This window comes from Cebus imitator, unplaced genomic scaffold, assembly GCF_001604975.1.
Source record: "Cebus imitator isolate Cc_AM_T3 unplaced genomic scaffold, Cebus_imitator-1.0 Scaffold51, whole genome shotgun sequence".
Lineage (NCBI taxonomy): Eukaryota > Metazoa > Chordata > Mammalia > Primates > Cebidae > Cebus > Cebus imitator.
In genome coordinates this window covers 10425017-10435238 of record NW_016107366.1, presented here as the reverse complement: position 1 = coordinate 10435238, position 10222 = coordinate 10425017, and the positions used below count along the sequence as shown (strand labels likewise).

General features: G+C 41.1%; 1 protein-coding gene and 1 non-coding gene across 2 annotated transcripts in view; one reads left to right on the top strand and one right to left on the bottom strand.

Annotated features, from left to right (window-relative positions):
* LOC108303800 (S100P binding protein) overlaps positions 1–10222 on the bottom strand; it is a 41573-nt gene that overhangs the window by 9302 nt on the left and 22049 nt on the right. The window lies entirely within an intron of this gene.
* LOC119471144 lies at positions 7056–7195 on the top strand. Its single transcript, XR_005200141.1, has one exon. It is a non-coding gene; the product is annotated as a U4 spliceosomal RNA (small nuclear RNA).

Here is a 10222-nt window from a genome sequence, read left to right as displayed (position 1 = left end):
AAAAAAAAAAAAAAAAAAAAAAAAAAAAAAAAAAAAAAAAAAAAAAAAAAAAAAAAGAAGATACTCATCATCTAGTAAATGAGAAAAGCCAGGATTCAAACCCAGGTGGGGCTAATAATCCAAAAACCTCATTTTAGTTTAGAGTTTCAACCTCATCTTCCTCCAAATTTAGAGACGCTAACACGAATGGAAACATTTGAATTTTCTCTTCTCTTCATAGTCTCTAACAGATGGGCTTTCTTGGACCAACAATCAGCACCATGGATTTATTTTAAGTTGTGGCTAAAAGGTGGTAAAGATTGTCCTTTGTGACTAAGAATGAAAGTTAGAAGGGAAAAAACCCCAATATTTCAGGAATGAGGTCAACAATTCATCTAAATCTAAAAATATGAAGGTGACTGGTTTTGGGGAAACATCCAGTTTATTAACAGTTCCTAATAAATTTAAAACGAATCAATTTTTATATCATAATGGAGGAGAATGGATAATGCTGAGTACCTGCTGTGCCAATCTGACAGCTTTTTTTTTGTTTTGTTTTGTTTGAGATGGAGTCTCGCTCTGTTGCCCAGGAGCGCAGTGGCGCGATCTCGGCTCATTGCAACCTCCACCTCCCAGGTTCAAGCGATTCTCCTGCTTCAGTCTCCTGAGTAGTTGGGATTACAGGCGCTTGCCACCATGCCTAGCTAATTTTTGGATATTTAGTAGAGACGGGGTTTCACCATGTTGGTCAGGCTGGTCTTGAACTCCTGACCTTGTGATCTGCCCACCTTGACCCCCCAAAGTGCTGGGATTACAGGCATGAGCTACCATACCCAGCCTCTGAAAGATTTTATAGGCCATCATATTTTATACCACCCACATGACCCTAACTCAAACAAGTGTGGCACATGACCAAAGAACAGAGATTCTCTCAGCTGGCTAAAGACCTAATGACCTAGAAGGCTGCTTGGCACCAACAGGTCATTAAGTAAACCAATGAGATACTCTCCTTTGGAATGTTAATGTGAGCATTAGTAATGAGAACGAGAGAGAAAACAGCACACAGGCAGGGCTCTAGAAAAACAGTTACATGAGATAGCTAATAGAGAGCAACAAAAGCACTGGTCACAGAAACAGACTAGATTAGGGAAAATCCCAACAGGGGACAGAGGCACACATTTTTCTCTCTTTTTTTGAGACACAGTTTCGCTCCTTTGCCCAGGCTGGAGTGCAGTGGCGTGATCTCAGTTCACTGCAACCTCTGCCTTCTGGTTGCAAGTGATTCTCCTGCCTCAGCCTCCCAAGTAGCTGGGATTACAGGCACCTGCCACCACACCTGGCTAATTTTTGTATTTTTAGTAGTGACAGGGTTTCACCATATTGGCCAGGCTGACCTCAAACTCCTGACTGACCTAGTGATTCACCTGCCTCAGCCTCCCAAAGTGCTCATGACAGGCATGAGGCATGCCTGGCCAGAAGCACACGTTTCTGATGGGAGCATATGGTTCGGCTCTATGGTTGATTCTTTACACTAGGAGGCCTGGAGAAAACAGTCTCATCTAATCTTCATCTTTTGCTGTAAATCCTTAAACTCAGTTACTTAAAGGCAATTATAATGTCTCTGTTCCATGCAATGTAAAATACTTAATACAGGGGAGGGAATGGAGAAGGAAGAAAAAACAAAATGTGCTACAAGGGACATGGGCTACTGCTTTTATAAACAGATTAATAAAATATCAATGAAAAGAAAAAATTAGTAGAAGGCAAGAATGCAAATGTGTCACCTCCAAGTCAACACAACTGCGATGATCTAGTAGAAATCTTAACTGATTTTCCTTGCAGGCAAGGCAAAAAGTAAAAGAAACAGGAATTATTGTGTAACTCATTTATGAAGTGATACAGGGGATACTGAATGATATATGAATGTCCTCAACAGTCTTGGCAAATTCAGAATCAGAATTTATATAATCATTGCTGCATATGATCTTCAATAAAAATCTAGGCAGATATTTCCATTTTTAGCTAAGATGAATGGGGGACTTAACCTATCATTGTAAGCTACTGAAAACTAGGCAAAATACATGAAACAAGTGCTTTTAGACTGTTGAGAATTGTGATCCCTGAGGGAAGAGAAACAACTGAGGTGAGCCTTGAAGCTTATGGGTCTTTAATTTTTCAAAATAAAAAGCTTTTTAAATGAAGTCAAAATAAACACGTTCTAAATAAAAGCAGAGAAACTTCATCATCAGTAGATGTGCACTACAAGAAACATTAAAAGAAGTTCATTAGGAAAAGAAAATAGTACCAGATGGAAACTTGGATTTATAGAAAAAAATCAAAAGCACTTATAAAGTATGTGAGTACATATAAAAGGCTATTTCTCCTATTTAGATGATGTCTTTAAAAGACAATTTACTGGCCAGGCGCGGTGGCTCACGCCTGTAATCCCAGCACTTTGGGAGGCCTAGGCGGGTGGATCACGAGGTCAAGAGATCGAGACCATCCTGGTCAACATGGTGAAACCCCATCTCTACTAAAAATACAAAAAATAGCTGGGCATGGTGGCACGTGCCTGTAATCCCAGCTACTCAGGAGGTTGAGGCAGGAGAATTGCCTGAACCCAGGAGGCGGAGGTTGCGGTGAGCCGAGATCGCGCCACTGCACTCCAGCATGGGCAACAGAGTGAGACTCAGTCTCAAAAAAAAAAAAAAAAAAAAAAAAAATTTTTGGGGGAAGAACATTAAAAAAAAAAAAAAAAAGACAATTTACTGTTTAAAGTAAAAATAACATGCTGGGCATGGTGGCTCATGCCTGCAATCCCAGCACTTTGAAGGCTGAGGTGGGAGGACTGCTTGAGGTCAGGAGGTCAAGACTGTCAAGACTACAGTAAGTTACTGTGCACTTTAGCCTAGGCAACAGAGTGAGATCCCATCTCCAAAATATAATAAATATTATTTTATTATATTTAAATAAAATAATAAAAATACAACAAAGAAATATAGGTAGTAAGTAAACCATGGAGATAAAATGAAATACTAAAAAAATTAGGAAAAGATGAAGAAAGAAAAAACAAACAGAAAACAAGTAACAAGATGGTAGATTTAAATCCAGCCATATGGGATTATACATTAAAGGTAAATGGATTAACACTCCAATTAAAGACTGAGATTGTGAGTCAGGAAAAAAAAAAAAAAAAGCAAAACTCAGCTACCAATTATATTCTGCCTATAAGACATCTACTTTAAACATAAAAATAAGGGGGCCAGGCACGGTGGCTCACGCCTGTAATCCCAGCACTTTGGGAGACAGAGGCAGGCAGATCACAAGATCAAGAGATGGAGACCATCCTGGCCAACATGGTGAAATCCCATCTCTACTAAAAATACAAAAATTAGCCAGGCATGGTGGCGCGTGCCTGTAGTCCCAGCTACTCAGGAGGCTAAGGCAGGAGAATCACCTGAACCCAGGAGGCAGAGGTTGCAGTGAGCAGAGACCACACCACTGCCCTACACCCTGGGTGACAAAAGTGAAACTCCATCTCAAAAAAAAAAAAGTTAAGGCAAGGACTATGGCTCACATCTGTAAACCCAGTGCTTTAGGATGCCAAGGTGAGTAGATCACTTGAGTCCAGTAGTTTGAGACCTGCCTGGGCAATGTGGCAAAACCCTGCCTCTACAAAAAATACGAAACTTAGCCGGGTGTGGTGGCACACAACTGTAGTCCCAGCTACTTGGGAGGCTGAGGTAGGAGGATCACAAGGCTGGTAGGCTGGTGCTGCAGGGAGCCATGATTGTACCACTGCATTCTCAGGCTGGGTGAAGGGCAAGACTTTGTCTCAAAAAAATAAACAAACAAAAAAAAACCATATCAAAATGTGTGGAATGCAGCTAACAGTGCCTTAAGGGAAGCCATGGCTTTAAATGCTTAGAGAAAATAGAAATCAATGATCTGATCTTCCACATTAAAAAGTCAGAAAACAGGCCAGGTGCAGTGACTCATGCCTGTAATCCCAGCACTATGGGAAGCTGTGGCAGGCAGATCACCTAAGGCCAAGAGTTCGAGACCAACCTGACCAGCATAAAGAAACCCCACCTCTACAAAAAATACAAAATTAGCCGAGCGTAGTGGTGCAGATCTGTAATCTCAGCTACTTGGGAGGCTGAGGCAGAAGAATCGCTTGAACCTGGGAGGCAGAGGTTGCGGTGAGCCAAGATCGCACCATTGCACTCCAGCCTGGGCAACAAGAGAGAAATTCTGTCTCAAAAAAATAAAAAAAAAAGCTAGAAAACAAGGCCAGGCACAGTGACTCATGCCCAATAATCATGGCACTTTGAGAGGCCAACAGTTTGACACTAACCTGGGTAACACAATGAGACACGATCTCTATTTCAACTTTTTTTTTTTTTTTTTTGAGACAGGGCCTCACTCCATCACCTAGACTGGAGTGCCATGATGCGACATGAGTTCACTCAACCTCCTGGGCTCTAGGGATCCTCCCACCTCAGCCTCCCAAGTAGCTGGGACTACAAATATGTGCCACCAAAATGAAAAAAACCACATATGTAAACATATGAAAGTCTCAAATCAATGATCACAAGTAGCAATCATCTAAAGAAACTAGAAAAAGAGCAAATGAAACCCAAAGTGAGCAGAAGGAAGGAAAAAAAAAAGAAATATATACATATATATATATATATATATATATATGTATATATATATATGTATGTATGTATGTATGTATTGGAATAGAAATCAGAAAACAGTCTGGGCATGGTGGCTAATGCCCATAATCGCAGTACTTTGGGAGGCCAAGGCTGGAGAATATATCTACAAAAAAATTTTAAAATTAGCTAGGCATGGTGGCACATGCCTATAGTCCCAGCCACTCTGGAGGCCGAGGTAGGAGGGAGGATTGCTTGAGCTGCGGAATTCATGGCTGCATTGAGCCACGATGGCACCACTGCACTCTAGCCTGGGCGACGGAGAACAAGACCCTATCTCAAAAACATTAGTAACAAAACAGGGTTTGTTCTGCCACCTAGGCTGGTCCCAAACTCCTGGGCACAAATGATCCTCCCAAATTGGCCTCCCAAGCCACTGGGATTACAGATATGAGCCACTGTGCCCAGCTCTAAATGTTTTTCAAAAATCAATAACGGCCAGGCACAATGGTTCACACCTGTAACCCTACCATTTTGGGAGGCAGAACACTTGCCAGAAGTTCGAGACCAGTCTGGCTAACATGGCAAAACCCCACCCCTACTAAAAATACAAAAAATTGGCTGGCCCAGTGGCTCGTGCCTGTAATCCTAGCACTTTGGGAGGCTGAGGCAGCTGGATCACCTGAGGTCAGGAGTTCAAGGCCAGCCTGGCCAACATGGTGAAACCCCGTCTCTACTAAAAATAGAAAAATTAGCCAGGCATGGTGGTTGGCGACTGTAGTCCCAGTTATTCGGGAGGTTGAGGGAGGAGAATTGCTTGAACCTGAGAGGCAGAGATTGCAATGAGCTGAGATTGAGCTACTACACTCCAGCGTGGGCAACAGAGTGAGACTCAATCTCAAAAAAAAAAAAGAAAAAGAAAGAAAGAAAAAAATCAACGACGGAATAGAGCTCATTACTTGTACTTAAATGGAGGTCTTAGACAGCACAAGAAACACAAATAAAAGGGATCCAAGTCAGAAAGAAACAAGTAAAAATGTATTTGCTGACAGTACGAAAACCTACAGAAAAAACCTGATGAAATCTATTAAAAAGTTACCAAAACTAATAAAATAATTTAGGAAGATTATAGAATATAAGCTCAAGATACAAAAATCAATTACATTTTTATATAATAGCAATAAACAGATATTGAAATTTTAAAAATACACCATTTTACAAAAGCATCACAATTTGAAACACTCAGGGATAAATCAGATAAAGGATGTGCAGGACTGTCCAAAAGCTACAAAACATTGTTGAAGGAAATTAAAGATGATTTTGATCAAAAAATTCAGTATTAGAACACTAATTCTCAGTCCAGCGAGGTGGCTCAAGCCAGGCACAGTGGTTCACACCTGTAATCCCAATACTTTGGGAGGCCAAGGGGGGCTGATCACTTGAGGTCAGGAGTTCCAGAACAGCCTAGCCAACATGGTGAAACCCCATTTATATTAAAAATACAAAAATTAGCTGAGTGTAGTGGCGGGTGCTTGTAATCCCAGCTACTTGGGAGACTAAGGCAAGAGAATAGCTTGAATTGGAGGCAGAGGTTACAGTGAGCTGAGATTGTGCCACTGCACGATAGCCTAGGCAACAAAGCGAGATTCCATCTCAAAAAAATATTATTTCTCCCTCAGTTTTATTTTATTTATTTAAATAGACTCAATACAATCCCCATCAAAATCCAATCCCAATCAAAATCCTAGCAGGCCTTTTTAAAGAAATTGATATCCTAATTCTAAAATTTCTACGGAAACGCAAAGAATCTACAAACGCCAACACAACCAAAAAATAGGAACATTAGTGGAACACATTAGCCTTTTTTTTTCCGGAAAGATGATTTTTCTAGACAACTGATTTTTGACAAAGGTATAAAGACAATTCAATGCAGAATGGAGTCTCTTCAGTAAATGGTAAAGAAGCAACTGAAAATCCATGTGCCAAGAAAATAAGCCTTATTTTCCTATCTTTTTTTCTTTTCGAGACAAAGTCTTATACTATTACCCAGGTTGGAGTGTAGTAGTGCGATCTCAGCTCACCGCAACCTCCCTCTCCTGGGCTCAAGCGATCCCTCCTGCCTCAGCCTTCCAAGTAGCTAGGACTACAGGTGTGTGTCACCACGCCTGGCTAACTTTTTTTTTTTTTTTTTGGTAGAGGCAGAGATTCACCACATTGCCCAGGCTGGTCTCGAACTCTTGGGCTCAAGCAATCTTCCCTCAGCCTCAAAGTTCCGCAATTACAAGCTTTTTTTTCTTTTTTAACCCCTTATAAAACCATTTTTTTTGGTTACAAGCTTTAATTCATATCTTGCACCATATACAGAATGAATTTTAAAAGGAATGTAACCCCTAGAGCTATAAAACTTCTAGAATAAGCTTTGCACAGTGGCAGTATCGTAGCCAATGAGGTTTATCCAAGGCTTGATTATTGCTAATTGAAACTTTTCCCAATACCCCACCATGACGACTTGAAATATAGTTGGTGTTGGCAATTTTTGGCAGTGTCTACAGAGACCGAATTAAAAAAAAAAAAAAAAAAAAAAAACAAAAAAAAAAACTTCTAGAAGAAAACATAGGAGAAAATTTTTGTGGCCTTTATTTTAGGAAAAGATTTCTTAGATACCACATGAAAGCATAATCCATAAAAATTTTAAAAACCGCCGGGCACGGTGGCTCAAGCCTGTAATCCCAGCACTGTGGGAGGCCGAGGCGGGTGGATCACGAGGTCAAGAGATCTAGACCATCCTGGTCAACATGGTGAAACCCCGTCTCTACTAAAAAATACAAAAAATTAGCTGGGCATGGTGGCACGTGCCTGTAATCCCAGCGACTCAGGAGGCTGTGGCAGGAGAATTGCCTGAACCCAGGAGGCGGAGGTTGCGGTGAGCCGAGATCGCGCCATTGCACTCCAGCCTGGGTAACAAGAGCGAAACTCCGTCTCAAAAAAAAAAAAAAAATTTTAAAAACCTGATTAAACTTACTTCATCTGCTATAACCAGTAACTACCAAGAAAAATAAATAAATAAAAATAAACAAATTTACTTTATCAAAACTAAGAATATCTGTTCTTTAAAAGACACTCGTGGTAATGAAAAGACAAGAAATATACTGAGAGAAAATATTTGCAAATTACTTATCTGGCAAAGAAACCTGCATTTGGAATATGTATTTAAAGAACTCTCAAAACTCAATAATAATAAAATAATCCAATTTTTTAAATGAGCAAAAAATACTTCGCCAAAGAAGACATACAGATGGCAAACAAGCACATGAAAACATGCTCAATATTATTACTCATTAGCAAAATGCAAATGAAAACTACGAGCTATCACTACACATATATTAGAATGTCTAAAATTATAAAAACTGACCACTTCACACCATTAGGATGACTCCCATTAAAAAACAGAAAATAGGCTGGGCAAGGTGACTTATGCCTGTAATCCCCACACTTTGGGAGGCCGAGGTGGGCAGATCATGAGATCAGGAGTTTGAGACCAGCCTGACCAACATGGTGAAACCCCATCTCTACTAAATATACAAAAATTAGCCGGGCATAGTAGCACACACCTGTAGTCCCAGCTACTCAGGAGGCTAAGGCAGAAGAATTGCTTGTACCCAGGAGACGGAGGTGGCAGTGAGCCAAAACTACACCACTGCATTCCAGCCTGGGCTACAGAACGAGACTTCGTCTCAAACAAAAAACAAAAACAAAAAAAGGCTGGGCATGGTTCAGGCCTGTAATCCCAGCACTTAGGGAGGCCGAGGTGGGTGCATCACCTGAGGTCGGGAGTTCAAAACCAGCCTGACCAACATGGAGAAACCCCCATCTCTACTGAAAATATAAAATTAGCCGGGTGTGGTGGTGCATGCCTGTAATCCCAGCTACTCAGGAGGCTGAGGCAGGAGAACTGCTTGAACCCAGGAGGTGGAGGTTACACTGAGCCGAGATAGTGCCATTGTACTCCAGCCTGGGCAACAAGAGCAAAATCCCATCTCAAAAAATAAATAAATAAAAATAATAAACCAACAGAAAACAGGGGGCCAGGTGTGGTGGCATGGTAAAACACAGTCTCTACCAAAAATACAAAAAATTAGGCCAGGCATGGTGGCTCAAGCCTGTAATCCCAGTGCTTTGGGAGGCTGAGGTGGACGGATCATTTCAGGTCAGAAGTTCAAGACCAGCCTGGCTAACATGGTGAAACCCCATCTCTACTAAAAATACAAAAATTTGCTGGGCATGATGGATGCACACCTTTAACCCTAGCTACTCAGGAGGCTGAGACAGGAGAATCACTTGAACCCGGGAGGTGGAGGTTGCAGTGAGCTGAGATTGCACTGTTGTACTCCAGCCTGGGCGATGGAGCAAGACTCCATCTCAAAAACAAAAACAAAAACACCCTAAAAATTAGTCAGGTGTGGTGGTAAGCCTGTAGTCTCAGCTACTTGGGAGGCTGAGGTGGGAGGATTGCTTGAGCCTGGGAGGCAGAAATTGCAGTGAACCAGGATCATGCCACTGTACTTCAACCTCGGTGACAGAGTGAGACCCTGTCTCAAAAAACAAATAAATAAGTAAAAGAAAACAGTCTGGGTGCAGTGGTATGCACCTATAATCTCAGCTACTCAAGAGGCTGAGGTGGGAGGATAGTTTGAGCCCAGGAGTTCACAACCAGCCTGAGCAACACAGTGAGACCCTGTCTCTAAAAATAAAAAATAAAATCAGCCAGGCATGGTGGTGTGAACCCATAGTTCAACCTTATTCAGGAGACACATGCCAGGAGTTTGAGGCTGCAGTGCACTATGGTTGTGCCACTGCACTCCAGCCTGGGTGACAGAGCTAGACTCCATGTCAAAAAAAAAAAAATTAATTAAAAATAGAATTACCATATGATCTAGCAATTCCTTTTCTCAGTATGTAAGAATTGCAAGCAGGGTCTCAAAAATATATTTGTAGAAGCATACGTACAGCAGCATTATTCACAACAGCTAAAAGGTGGAAGCAAACCAACTGTTCATTGATATACAAATGGATAATCAAAACGTGGTATCCATACACTAGAATATTATTAAGTCTTAAAAAGGAAGGAGATTCTGACACATGCTACAATGTACGTGATCCTTGAGGACATTATGCTGAGTGAAATAAGCCAGTCACAAAAAGACAAATACTACTTTGTCAGATTCCACTTATAGCCAGTACCTACAGTAGTCAAATTCATAAACACAAAGTGGCATGGTGGTTGTCAGGGGCTCTGGGAGAGTGGAATGGGAGTTACTGTTTAACGGGTACTTCAGATTTGTACTGGGTGCAGTGAAGCGTGCCTGTAGCTTCAGACACTCGGGAAGCTGAGGAGAAGGATTGCTTAAGGCTAGGAGTTTGAGTCTAGCCTGCATAATATAGCAAGACCTCTATCTCTAAAAAAATAAAAGCTTCAGATGTGCAAGACCAAAAAATTATTGAAATGGATAGCAGTGATGGCTGTACAACAATATGAATATACTTAATACCACCAAACTGTACACTTTTATTTTTTTATTTTT